A 14979-nucleotide genomic window follows, 5' to 3' on the forward strand; every position below is an offset into this window, starting at 1 on the left:
TTCTGTAGGCTAATTCAGAAAATTGGCTTTCCACTACCAGCTAAGTAGATAAGTTACTTTTCCTTTATTTATAAGAGACTTAAGGTTCTGAAGGTTGCAGTTTGGGAACTGCTGATTTAGATTTGAGTTTTTATACATTCTGCAACTGAAATATGTGATTCGGAGTATTTTAAACTTGACTTGGAAAAAAAGAAAAAAAAAAAACATTTTAGCCTTGATAGTTACTATGAAGAGAACTTACTGATTGCAAATTTGTGTACTCCACATACTAAACTCATTAATTTATGTGATTTTCATTTATTAAGGAAATTATTTACTCAATGTTGTGTACACTGCTGGCCATTAAAATGTGTTTTGACATGAAGGCAGCGTGCAACAGAAGTCAAACTAGCATGAAGTGTACAAAATGCTTAGATATGCAAATAATTACCATTGCAGTGCAGCTGTTCAAAGTAGGTAGGAGTGACACCATCTGTGTTATATATAAGACTATGCTATGGGTTTCTCATTCAAAAATTACATCTCAGTGTTGTTTGTTTCTGAGAAGATTATGTTAGGCTGCATCATAGAAGGAGAAACACATACTATCTTGTGACAGAATTTGACTATTGAGGCTGTAATTTATTATTCTGTGATATTGCTATTCATATTGGCCAAGATCTCATTAGAATATGTCATTGATTGGTTCAGGAAGGCCATAATTAGTGCTGAGCAGGACCTCAGTGGTCCCACATGATAGAAATAAGGGTGCATGAAAATATAGTGAACAGGGACAGTGATTGCATCTCTGTGATGCTTGTGATGATGTGCTGAAAATGGACTGGACAGACTGGTGTCTCCAGAACACAATGTTTGGCCACTCCCCCAACAATTCTACCAGTACCGTTCAGGACTATCGCTTCTGACAGCAAGTTATGTCGAATGATAACATCCCCAGTCTTAAAATTTCATTGTAAATAAGTATTCTACAACAAGTTCTAGATGGCTGCAGATGACAAACTGTAAAAGGAAAACAAATGTAATGCGAAGTATGAAAAACCACAAGATGTGATAATGAGGTCCCATGACCATGTGTCTGGAAATGCATCATTGCCACGGTAGGTGGTACTGACGAATGAAAGTTACTGTGACCATGTGCTGTGTGTTCCTTGTGTTTTGGGGTCTGTGAAATTGACACAGTGAACTGTAGGCAGCAGAACGTCCGATATTCTTGTTGGGAACAAGCCGTAATGGTGTTTGTATACAGCCAAGCAGATGGAAATGGTCAAAAGGAGTATGATGCGATGCCCCATCCAGTTTTATCCTAGTGTGGATAATTTTTTGCTATTAAAATTGTCTGTGAGTGGCATTCAGATTCATTCATAAGTGTGGGGAATAACCAGGTGTAGTACAGTACTCAGTATACAACTGGAGATCATCACTCTACCAATATCAAGGCAAGCACTCTACCAGTTTAAAATAATTGTTGCAAAAGGAATTACTGTTGTAAAGTCAATACCATAAAGATGTATGCACAACTACTTGTAACCAACTTTAAGATGATGACATTTACCTGTTTGGTGACTAATATAGATGGGTAACAGACATAAAACCATTCAATGAAGATCTCAGCACTGACATAAGTATCAAAACATATGTTTGATGCTAAAATACATTAATCATGCAAACGTACACTGCAGAATTAATGTAATATCCACTATGTGATCCAATGTATCCGGACACCCCCCAAAATATAAATTTTTCATATTAGGTGCATTGTGCTGCCACCTATTGCCAGGTATTCCATGTCAGTGACCTCAGTAGTCATTAGACCTCATGAGAGAGCGGAATGGGGACTCTGTGGAACTCACAGACTTCGAACATGGTCAGGTGATTGGGAAACATGAAGGGACATGTACAACACAATAGCGTACAGGCCGACCTCTTCTGTTGGCTGACAGAGACTGCCAAGTTGAAGAGGTTTGTAATGTGTAATAGGCAAACATCTATCCAGATCGTCACACAGGAATTCCAAACTGCATCAGGATCCACTGTAAGTACTATGACAGTTAGGTGGGAGATGAGAAAACTTGGATTTCATGGTCGAGCGGCTGCTCATAAGCCACACATCACGCCGGTAAATGCCAAACAACACCTCACTTGGTGTAAGAAGCATACACACTGGATGATTGAACAGTGGAAAAATGTTGTGGAGTGATGAATCACAGTACACAATGTAGCACTCCAGTGGTAGTGTGTGGGTATGGCGAATGCCCGGTGAACATCATATGCCAATGTGTGTACTGCCAACAGTAAAATTCAGAGGCAATGGTGTTATGGTGTGTCGTGTTTTTCATGGAGGGGGGCTTGCACCTCTTGTTGTTTTGTGTGGCATTATCACAGCACAGGATTACATTGATGTTTTAAGCACCTTCTTGCTTCCCACTGTTGAAGAGCAATTAATGGATGGCAATTGCATCTTTCACACAATCGAGCAACTGTTCATAATTCACGGCCTGTGGTGGATTGTTTACATGACAATAACATCCCTGTAATGGACTGGCCTGCACAGAATCCAGACCTGAATTCTATAGAACACCTTTAGGATGTTTTGGAATGCTGACTTCGTACCAGGCCTCACCGACCAACACCGATACCTCTCCTCGGTGCAGCATGAAGAATGGTCTGCCATTCCCCAAGAAACCTTCCAGTACCTGACTGAATATATGCCTGTGGGAGTGGAAGCTGTCATCATGGCTAAGGGTGGGCCAACACCATATTGAATTCCAGAATTACCGATGGAGGGCGCCATGAACTTGTAAGTCATTTTGAGCCAGATACTTTTGATCACATAGTGTAAAAACCTAATAAGCATTGAGGATGTTTAGCCACTGTGGCTGTAAATTTTGAAAAGTGTACAACTGTTAGATATAAACTTATGAATCTCTTTGACATAATTTGCTTATGTTAGTTTGAAAACCTTTTGTAAAATTATGTATGTAGATTCAGTATCCACCACAGTAATTATTTTTCTTAATACAAAAATATTCACTGTACGTTTTGTCGTCTTCATCTGCTACAAAGCATCCTATTCATGCAGCATGTTCTGGTGATTTTAGCTGGTAAACATCATTCACTTATCTTACGATTTTGTTCCATGTATTCCTCACTCACATTCAAGTGGCTAATGTATCTGAAAAATATTCTGCTATAAGTATACAGTTTAGGGAACAATTATTGATAGCCTAAGAACTTCTAATGAAATAAGGAAACTGTTAAAGCCATTTGCTTCGTATAAAAGACAGAAAAATATATTACTTAATTTTTATATTTTGTCAGTGATCATGGTTTTCACAACATGGATTCCTATCCCATGGTAAATGATACACTAAAGTTCACAAATGAAATTATACTTGAGTCTTTTATTTGGTGGTGAGCACAGTTTATCACCCCGAATGAGAAATGCTACATGAAGAATAAATTGCAGCAAATAATAGTGACTCCAACATTGTAGTATTTATTGTTACTATCCTAGGCTAATACAACATTTCTTGAAGTTGCACAGTATGTGCAGCAAGCCAGTATACACTTTTTCCAAATTGGCAGATTAGATTAGCCACTTCTTCTTACTTGTAATTCTGCTGCTCAAAATTCACCGTAGTGGTGTCAATAGCTACTTTTAACTCATTCATCCAAGATGTTGTTCATAAAAGCGCATTTTACCACTAAACACAGTTTTACACATTCGCTCTTATAAAGCAATACTCAAACTGTACGAAGACTGTCCTCATAGGCAAAAGCAGTAGTAAACTTTCTTGCCACCAATTCATAGGTGGTGGTTCCCCTCATCTTCATAACTTAATATTAACGCCATGAACACTTACATAATTGTTAACATAGTCACAGTATATTTAAATATGGAAAAACTCTTTTACAAAACATATTATGCTTTAGACACCTGATTACTTAAAAAATAATGTTTCTACATAGTTGTCAGTGTTTAGATCACACTCTTTTCTTTAGGTGGCAGCACCCTTCAGCCACTTCTATTCATTTTGTTTAGTTCTATACTTCAGCCGCGAGATGGCAGATGACAACACTAGGTGCTCACTGTCGCCTTGCTGCCTGCTACATTTCAGCATCCTCTGCTGCTTGGTGAATGATCTTGATTAATAAAGTTATAATGAAGATTTATTTGCATGGTCTGGAACTATCTATTGGGTTGTATCATTATAACATCTGTACCAGAACAAGTACCCTCACTGAGACCAACCACATCACACAATACTTCAAGCCCTTTTTGGCTGTTTTTGTGATCCTGGATCCTTTCAGACAGACAAATGTGCAGGGAGGCAGTTGAATGTGCGTACATCAGATTTGGAGGATTGGGTGCTGCTTCTCAACTGTTTCCGTCTGCTTGGCCATATACAAACACCATCTTGGCTTGTTCCTGACATGAATACCCCCACTGCATCAATCACACGGCCTGCAACACACAAGGAAAACACAGCATATGGCCAGGGGAACTTTCATTTGGCAGTGCCTTATATCATAGCATCAATGTGTTTCTGAACAGACATTCATAGGACATTTTTTCCTCCATTTCCAATAAGAAGTCTGTCCTTGCAATTTTATTAAGTTCATCCAGTATTAAAAAAATCTTGTCTATTTTCAAATTTGTAAATACATTCTTTGAATATCAGATTTTTATATGTGAAGCTAGTAAAGAGCATTTTTCCTGTTGTTTAATAGAAAGAAAATAAAAGTCACTGATGATACTGTAAATTTACTGAAACAAGTCTGGCTAAAGGAAGGAAAAATTATGTTTTACCCAGAGAAGATCCCATCTGAAACAAATTGGGCCAGGGATATTGGAAAGTTAGCTATGCCCTCTTCAAGGGAACTGTTCCAGCATTTATTTTAAGCGGTTATGCAAACCACAGAAAACCTATGCAGCATGGTCAGCAGGAGTATAACCCCTGACATCCTGAATGCAAGTTCAGCCCAGTGCTGCTGTGCCTACCAGGCTCAGTACTTTATAATGTTGTTCTCTTTGTAGCAGAATAGCACCTGGAAACTTAATCTAACACTCAGAATACCAAGCTTACTCTATTCTTTTCTACTTGGTCTAAATGCCTCATTTTATAATTATTAAAGAACTGATTCACACTACATTTGGATTCTCCACATTGACCTGCTACACCATGGACATTTACTGAAGTGGTGACTTGTTTCTCTCTTTTCAGTGCCTCCTTTCATGATGGTTGACTATACGAAAAGAACCACTACTTCTGCAGCCTCTGCCTCCTAAGTCATTTAGCCCCACTGTGTTCATCTGTTTCCTGTTGTTATGAACCCCCTGATTTTACCTGAAATCATGTCAACAACTATCTATGTACCATCTGTCAAATTCACGTACTGTCCTCAAATAGTATCAATATACTCTTACTGCCCAATGTATTAGATGTTTTATGAACTGGCAGTTTCTCCATGAATGTGTCAACCATAGCTCTATCGTCAATTGGTTGATCCAAATACTTCCAATCATGGAGTTAAATTTTGAAATTGGAATTATATTAATACCTTCAGCTGATGACGGGTGTTGATATATATCAACAGGGACAGGTGAAAATGTGTGCCCCAACCGGGACTCAAACCAGGGATCTCCTGCTTACATGGCAGATGCTCTAATCAGCTGAGCCACTGAGGGCACAGAAGATAGTGCGACTGCAGAGACTATCTCGCACACGCCTACCTTGAAACCCACATTCTCACCTTGTATGTCCACACACTACATTCGTAGTGGACATGTCTGAAAGAACAAACACCATATACATAAGTATTGAGTGAAATTTTTGTTATATTCCTTCATAGATCTCTCTATCTGCATATTGAAATGAAGTACACTTGTAAAAACTGTTTGGTTCTCTTTACACCAATATTACAATAAAAACCCCTTAGTAAATTCATAAGAACTTTCATAGCCCTCTGGTTGGTTTGAATCTCAACCAATACTGTCTCCATTCAGTAAATTTCCTGTTTGTCCAAATTTACCCTTTTTGACTAGTTTTCTATTAATAAATGCCAAATAAATATGAACTCAGCAATGACAATGGCATCAGGTTCATCGCCTTTGCAACACTGAAAGATATGTGCATCAACAGCACAAATTTCTAATGAAAGGTTATACACAAAAGAACTTGGGCGTTACCAGAAGGTAAAACAGATTATTAGATATATTACGTTACAATTGACATCAAAGCAAAGAACTATGTGATGGATGTAAAGACAGCATGGGGTGCGTAGTGTGGAAGGAGAAATTTCCTAGCAAAAAGCTGACTGCAAATACAACTGAAAGCCAAGAATCAGAAGCAGTCTTAAGAAATCAGTACACTACTGTGGATATACTCAAAGACATTGCACAGAAAGCTGAATTTCAGACCCACCTCTGCAATCACTTTGAAATCCTGCAGGAAGAGTGTCCACAAAAGATCTCAGAAAAAGTATTGAAAAAAGTCGAAGATTTAGTAAAGGATGTGTCTGATATGGCCATCAAGAAACAGATCAGCAGCAAGAAGATTTTGTTTCAGGATAAATGCATTCAGGCATTAGCCAAGAGAACAGAAGCCAAGGAGAGCTGGCTATGAGGCACAGCAGATTTTACACAAGGCAAAGCACAGTTTGGAGAAGCATGGAGAAATATAATTGCAACCCTGAGGAGGGTAAACAGATGTATGTCAAAGAAATGATAGATGAGGCTTAACAGGGTTTCTTGGAAAAGACATTCAAAAGATGGACCGTGAAGTTAACTTCTTTAAGAAGGGATTCCAGAAGCACCAAAAGTTTGTCAAGATAATGGGACCATACTTACAAATAAATTCAACATTCCTGAGGGATGAAAACTGTATTCCAGGGAGCTCCTCAACTGTGATGAATTCCAACCTCCTGATGTAGATCTAGAATATCCACCACCTACACTGGAGTAAATAAAGAAACTGACAATGAAGCTGAAAGAGGACAAAAGTTCCAGGCAGAAGTCATTCAAACTGGGGAAGGGAGAGACTCCACAAGGGTAATTGCCAACTAATCAAGAGAATATGGATTGCAAAGGAGAACTCAGAAGATTGGAAGACTGCGTTCATCAGCCCTATACAGAAGAAAATTGACAAAATGTAATGAACCAACTAGGGAGCCATTGTTGTCTGAATGTCCACTGTAAGATTTTGTCCAACTGTGTATTGGATAGAATCCAGGCATTTACAGAAGAAGTGATTGATGAATATCTGGATGGTTTCAGAAAGGGCCATATGACTGTGGTCGACATTTATGCACTGTGGAAATTCACCAGGAAGATGTAGGAATATGATGAAGGTCTTCGTGGTCTTCAGGTGCTCTTCATAGATTTTAAGGTGTATGACAGCATTCACCAGGAGAGCGTAATGAACTGCCTAACCAGGTTTGGAATACCCAAGAAACTTGCCAGCCTGTTGTGAGTTTGACTCACTGATTCAAAAGGCAAAATGAAGCTTGGGAGCCAAGTCACAGAGATATTTTTACTTTAACACAGGGTTGAGACAAGGAAATGATGTGTCACCAATATTGTTCAACCTTATGCTTGAAAAGGTAGCAAGGGAAATTTTCCATAAAAATTTTGAAGGGATTGAGATAGAAGGTAAGAAAGTCACACATCTTGCACTTGCTGACAATGTGGCCCTGTTGTTCAACTCTAAGGAAGAACTGATGTAGATGAATGACAGTGTGAAAGACAGTAACCAAGCTTGGTATCCTTGTGAATGGATTGAAGACCAAGCACTTGAGTGATAAACAGAACACACGCTTGCTTAAGAAATGCACCCCAGCCACTAGTAGTTGGAACCTGATAATGCAAAAAGGTTCATAATTTTAAATATTTGAAGATAATCTTTGCAGAGGACACATCTTGTGAGGCAGAAATCAAAATGAGGATCCAGGTATCAAACCAATTGTACTTTAGTCTGAGCCAGTTTTTTAAATTGCTGAGTCTGAGGAGAAATTTCAAACTCCAACTGTACAAAACAATGATCCAACCCATGGGGCTACAAGGTTGCAGAACTTCGAGTGTCTGGAAAAAGACTTAAATAATCTTCTCAGAAGATCTATGGTCTGGTACAAGATGAGATCACTAGGGATTTGAGGATACAACATAATTGCTGGGCATTATCTACAACAGACCAAATCCTGTAGGCTTGATGAGATCCAAACAGCATGTATGGGCAAGGCTTGTTAGATGGATAAACACAAATTGCCTTTGAAATTCATTGATTTACCCCCTTCCTCTGAAAGAAGACACTAGGCTGACCAAAGAAAAGCTGGAGAGCTGGAATCCACGAAGACTTGTGCAGGTCAGCATAGAGTGTGATTAGCAGCAGAAAACAGGAAATAAAATCCATTGGAAGCAGGGCCGTGTAGCTGCACACAGTCCTCTGGTCCTGATAGCATAATGTAAGATAAGTAAGTTATAAATGCACTTGAGTAAGAAAAATGGTTCTCCCTTACAACTATTACAGTATTCGTGGCGTAATTACTACCCCGATGCACTGTACTTTGTTCCCCAAGTTCTCTACTTGTACTGTTACCCCTGATGTAGCATCCCTCAATTCTTACAATTTTCCATGAAAACTTACAGTCTGTCCAAGGATCAGATGACCACAGAAATCTTTCATTTTATTTTTTCTTTTATTGTGCAGAAGAACCTAGTGACTTACGGTATTATCCATGGCTTCTGTTTTATTTTATTTTATTTCTTATTGGATTGTCTAAATCTGATTGTCTACTGTTAATTTCTTTTTTTTTATCCTTTCAACTGTTTAATTTTTTTCAGTTTGAAACTCAGTCAAGTTTTTGTGGACATTTTCATTTGAATCTAGTCACAAATATGGTCTGATACTCTGGAAGCACAAATTGTTTTTGCTAAACAGCAATTTGAGCGAGGGTCAGATGCCTTCCTGGAGTTGAGTAACATGACAGCAACCTTAGCATCAATATTTTCAGTGCTGTGGGTCCATGAAGGAACAGAGTGAGCTGAGCTTCACAAGATCTCTATTTGTAGGATCCATTTTAGTTTCTATAGAAGAGATTTTTGTTCTCCAAAAATGTCATATGAGCATTAAACATGGTTGATAATCTTACAACAGATAGGCATCAATGATATAGGTGTATAATTATGTGCATCCACCCTCTGACCCTTGTTGAATATGGGAATAACCTACACTTTTTTCAGTCACTAGTACCTTTCATCACTCCAGCAAACTGCAATAAACTGCTGCTACAAGGGGAGCAAGTTATTTTGCCTATTCTCTGTAGAATATTACAGGTACCTCATCAGTTCCTGAAGCCTTTCCACTTCAAAGTGATTGTAATTGTTTTTCTATTCTGTGAACCGTTATCTCAAGATCTGCCATTTTGAAGTCCATACAGTAATTGAAGTGAGGTATGGTACTACAATCTTCCACAGTGAAATAAGTTCACCAGACCAAATTCAGTATTTCAGCTGTCCCTCTGTCATTTTCTGTTTCTGTGCTTATTTTACATAAAACTAAAACATATGATGGTAGTCCAATCAGTTGACAAAATTTTACTTTCAGATTCACTGAAAACTTCGCTCATTGCTCTCCTTATTCCCCTTATCATTTTGTCCAGCTTTTACTTGGCATCTAGGTTTTGCCTTCACCTGAATCTGTAGTGAAGCTTTTTTGTTTATGTAGGAGTGTTCTAACATGACTATTACTCCATGATTGGCCTTTCCCATCCCTTAAGACCCTGCTTTGAACATAGTTGTCTAAGGCATAATGAACAATGCTTTTGCATTTTTTTCCATTTGTGCCCCACATCTTCACCCGCAGCACTAATTCTTTGATTTTGACTACTAAGATACTTTGCAATTTGTAACCTGTCACTCTTGATAAGCAAAAATATTTTTCTACATTTCTTAATATTCCTTTTTAATATCCGTAATCATAGTTGATATCACAGCTTTGTGACCAAGTGAGGCGGCACAGTGGTTAGCACACTGGACTCTCATTTAGCAGGCTGGTTCAAATCCACGTTTGGCCATCCTGATTTAGGTTTTCTGTGATTTCCCTAAACCACGTCAGACAAATGCTAGGCTGGTTCCTCTGAAAGGGCACGGCCTAATTCCTTCCCTAATCTGATGGGACCGATGACCTCACTGTTTGGTCCCCTCTCCCAAACACACCAACAAACAGCCTTATAATCACTGATATCTTTCTCTATGTTGACTGATTCAAGAAATTCAGGCCCATTTGTTGTTGAGAGGTTTAAGACATTACCCTTATGTGTTGGTTCTCAAACTATCATCTTGAAGTAATTTTCAGGCGAGACATGCAGAATGGTATCACATGAATGCCTGTCTCTGACACTAGTTTTAATGGTGTGACTTTCCAATCTATACCTGGCAGGTTGAAGCCACCCCCTATTACAATAGCATAATCAGGAAACCTCTCCCAAATATTCTGCAAGTTCTCTCTGAAGTGCTTTCCACTACACCTTCCGACACAGGTGGTCTATAAAAGCATCTGATTACCATTTTTGATTCACATTTCATAATTAATTTCACCCAGATTAACTCACATTTGGAATGTGTGCTAACTTCATTACATATATAAAATTCATTATGGTGATAAACACACTGCTAACATTGGTGACTGACCTATTCCTACAGTAAATATTCCAATCTCTGCTTTCAACCAGCTTTCTGTTGCTAATACTATGCGGGCATTATAACCTTCAATAAGCAATACTAATTCTTGAACCTTACCTTGTACATTCCTGCAATTTATTAATATCATACTAACTTTTTCCATTTCCAATGTGCAGGGATGAGCATTCTCTGAGAATAAAGATGCTGATGTAGCTTTGATTCCAGCAGGCAATTCTTCCCTGATGCCAAAAGGGGGGGGGGGGGGGGTCTTCTAAACTAAAAAACCTCTAATAGCTGCTTCCTGCATGTAGTGCATGCCTGACCTAATAAGGGAAACACTACAACTGTTAACCCAGCAGTGGATATAGAGAAATTGTCATCTGATACCATCACAGAATTGCTGAGCCTCTGGTTTAGACCTTCCACTCTGTTACAAACTAGAAGACCCTGATCGACCCCAGGTACGATGCTACAAATCATGAGCTTACAGTGCACCGTGTGTGTGGCTAGATGTCTTCACCAAATCACCCACCCTTGTAGGAACTGCAAATGACCACAGAAACCAAGTGGCAGGTGTCATTCGTGGCAACATGACCCTCGATTTGCAGCTAGTTGCACTCTGTGCCCTTGATAGCCACCAGCAGAGCCTCCTCCACATCCACATCTACATCTACATCTACATCTACATACATACTCTGCAATCCACCATACGGTGCATGGCGGAGGGTACCTCATACTACAACAAGCATCTTCTCTCCCTGTTCCACTCCCAAACAGAACGAGGGAAAAATGACTGCCTATATGCCTCTGTACGAGCCGTAATCTCTCTTATCTTATCTTTGTGGTCTTTCCGTGAAATATAAGTTGGCGGCAGTAAAATTGTACTGCAGTCAGCCTCAAATGCTGGTTCTCTAAATTCCCTCAGTAGTGATTCACGAAAAGAATGCCTCCTTTCCTCCAGAGACTCCCACCTGAGTTCCTGAAGCATTTCCAAACACTCACATGATGATCAAACCTACCAGTAACAAATCTAGTAGCCTGCCTCTGAATTGCTTCTATGTCCTCCCTCAATCCGACCTGATAGGGATCCTATATGCTCGAGCAGTACTCAAGAATAGGCTGTATTAGTGTTTTATAAGTGGTCTCCTTTACAGATGAACCACATCTTCCCAATATTCTACCAATGAACCGAAGATGAATCCGCCTTCCCCACAACTGCCATTACATGCTTGTCCCACTTCATATCGCTCTGCAATATTACACCCAAATATTTAATCAATGTGACTGTGTCAAGCGCAACACTACTAATGGAATATTCAAACATTATGGGATTCTTTTTCCTATTCATCTTCATTAATTTACATTTATCTGTATTTAGAGTTAGCTTCCATTCTTTACACCAATCACAAATCCTGTCCAAGTCATCTTGTATCCTCCTACAGCCACTCAACAACGTCACTTTCCCGTACACCACAGCATCAGCAGCAAACAGCCGCACATTGCTATCCACCCTATCCAAAAGATAATTTATGTAGATAGAAAACAACAGTGGACCTACCACACTTCCCTGGGGCACTCCAGATGATACCCTCACCTCCGATGACAACGTACTGGATTCTATTACTTAAGAAGTCTTTGAGCCAATCACATATTTGGGAACCAATCCCATATGCCCATACCTTAGTTAGGAGTCTGCAGTAGGGCACCGAGTCAAACGCTTTCCGGAAGTCAAGGAATATGGCATCTGTCTGATACCCTTCATCCATGGTTTGCAAGATATCATGTGAAAAAAGGGTGAGTTGCGTTTCACAGGAGCGATGCTTTCTAAACCCGTGCTGATGCCTGCACAGCAACTTCTCTGTCTCAAGGAAATTCATTATATTCGAACTGAGAATATGTTTGAGAATCCTGCAACAAACCAATGTTAAGGATATTGGTCTGTAATTTTGAGGATCTGTCCTTCTACCCTTCTTATATACAGGCGTCACCTGCACTTTTTTCCAGTTGCTCGGGACTTTACGTTGGGCAAGAGATTCACGATAAATGCAAGCTAAGTAAGGAGCCAATGCAGTAGAGTACTCTCTGTAAAACCAAATTGGAATCCCATCAGGAGCTGGTGATTTATTTATTTTCTACCCATTCAGCTGCTTCACAACCCCAGGGATGTCTATCACTATGTCCTCCACACAGGAATCTGTACAAGACTCAAACGGCGGTATGTTTGTACGATCCTCCTTCATGAAAGATTGCTCAAATGCTAAATTTAAAATTTCAGCTTTTGTTTTGCTGTCTTCCATTGCCAGGCCAGACTGATCAGTGAGTGACTGGATGGAAGCCTTCGACACACTTACCGATTTTACATTAGGCCAGAATTTCCTCGGGTTTTTAGCAAAATCTCTTGCGAAGGTATGACAATGGTAGTGGTTGTATGCTTTGTGCATCGCTCTTTTTACAGCAGCATGAATCTCTACTAACTTTTGCGTGTCCTCATTCTCCCGATCTTTCTTGTACCGCGAGTGCAACTGTCTTTGCTTCCTGAGCATTCTCCGAATTGCGCTGTTAAACCACGGTGGGTTTTTTCTGTCCGTAACCCAGTTTTTCAGCACATACTTCTCAAGGATCTTGGATGAAAGCCCCCAGCAGACATACTGAGTACACACAGTCTTTCTTGACCTGCCTGCTGTTTCTGTGAGGGGCTCCATTACCTGCCTAATGATGGAGCTCCCAATGACTAGCATACCTGCCCTCCATACTTTTCAATACTGGGTAGGAAAATTAGTGACTAGCCCAACAGCAAAGATGTCATGTGCTGGCTCAGAAGTGTCATCAACACTGGCTAGCCCCTCATACCTGTTGCTGAGACATAAGGAGTCGGCTGTATGGCCAGTTCCCACTTTCATCTTCCACCCAGAGACATGTTGTGAATCCACTACTGTTACTCTTGAGAGATGACAGACAAGTCAGATATAGCTTGTCATAAGTTACAGTGACAACTGTATCACAAGTGGATTCCAATGGCACTTAATTTTTTTGCAGGTCTTGCCTCTGATGCCCAAATTTGCCACAACTTTGGGCAGTAGCCAGAAGCCTATTGACCATGGTCAATGCAGCTTCCAACTGATTAGATTTTGATGCTGCTGGTGTTGATGGTGAGCACAGAAAGTACACTGACACAGTGTCTCTGGGTATACCAATATCCAGCCTGTCCTGATAGGTGTAGTACTGACAGTGCACTACTGCTACCATTGTGACTCCGGAGTGTTGATGGCGTTTTGCTTCATGCAACCCATAGGGGATAGGCCCATCATTTCTGCAGTCACCAGGAACATGGCCTGTTACGTGTCACCACCTTAACAAGGGGTGAAGGTGTACCTCCTGGAAACCTCACAGAGGCAAGCATGGCTGGACACAGAGCCATGAAGGCAGCAGAGTGCTGAGCTGCCCAATTTCCCAGCTGGTCAGGCAGCAGACAGGGGTATGAGGCACAGTGATGGTAATGCCATCAATGTCATCATGATGGCACTGATCATTGTGATGGCGTTAATCAGCGCAGACTGGACATCATACTAAGCAATATCTATTACACCTAAGCGGCTCAGTTTGTGGTTCCTATAGTGTTGAGATGACAATTATGTTTCATACACTACTTTTCCACCTGGTCTAAAATGTCCTCCATTGAGATGCAGCAATTTTGCACAGATAACATCTAGAGAGATGAGCAGAATTGCCTCGAAAATGGTATTCAACTAAGTCAGGCTTTCAGCAGGTAGAATCTCAAAGGATTGGTTGAGTAGGTAAATTAATGTGTGACCAATATTTAGGGTGATGGTTCCAGTGATGGTGGTCGGTAGTCAAAAGCTTGGTCCAGAAATATCAAATCGGGTGCTATTAAGATACTATTCTTTGGAAGAATTCTGTTTTAACAGTGGTTATCTCTTTAGGACATTCTGTTGTGGGTGCAGAATATGATAACTTTTGTCACCCAGGAATATTATGTACCCTTTCTGTAGGGCAGGTAGTGATTGGCCTGGCTTGGCAGCACAGTATTCCTATCTGGAGAGTAGGGCATGGGAGTGTCTATTTGGGATCATTACTAGTATTTCATGTACTTTCAGATGCACAAACTTTTGAGGGGCTTCCCAGGCTCCTGGGTAAAATGGAAAGTGTTAAACTCAAATCTACAGTCTCTGGGAGTCAATGATATTTTTATTTTGATTTTCAGCTGAATACCCTATTGTGTAATAGTGAAGGTGGCCATATGATAGCACAGAGGTAAACATTCTTCCCTCACTGCTGTTAAT

At 40.0% G+C, this 14979-nt stretch overlaps 1 protein-coding gene across 1 annotated transcript in view; it reads left to right on the plus strand.

Annotated features, from left to right (window-relative positions):
* The window catches only part of LOC124788082 (MAP kinase-activating death domain protein), a 593942-nt gene that overhangs the window by 363606 nt on the left and 215357 nt on the right, over positions 1–14979 (plus strand). The window lies entirely within an intron of this gene.

The sequence above is a fragment of the Schistocerca piceifrons genome, chromosome 3 (assembly GCF_021461385.2).
Source record: "Schistocerca piceifrons isolate TAMUIC-IGC-003096 chromosome 3, iqSchPice1.1, whole genome shotgun sequence".
In the NCBI taxonomy this organism is placed as follows: Eukaryota; Metazoa; Arthropoda; class Insecta; order Orthoptera; family Acrididae; genus Schistocerca; species Schistocerca piceifrons.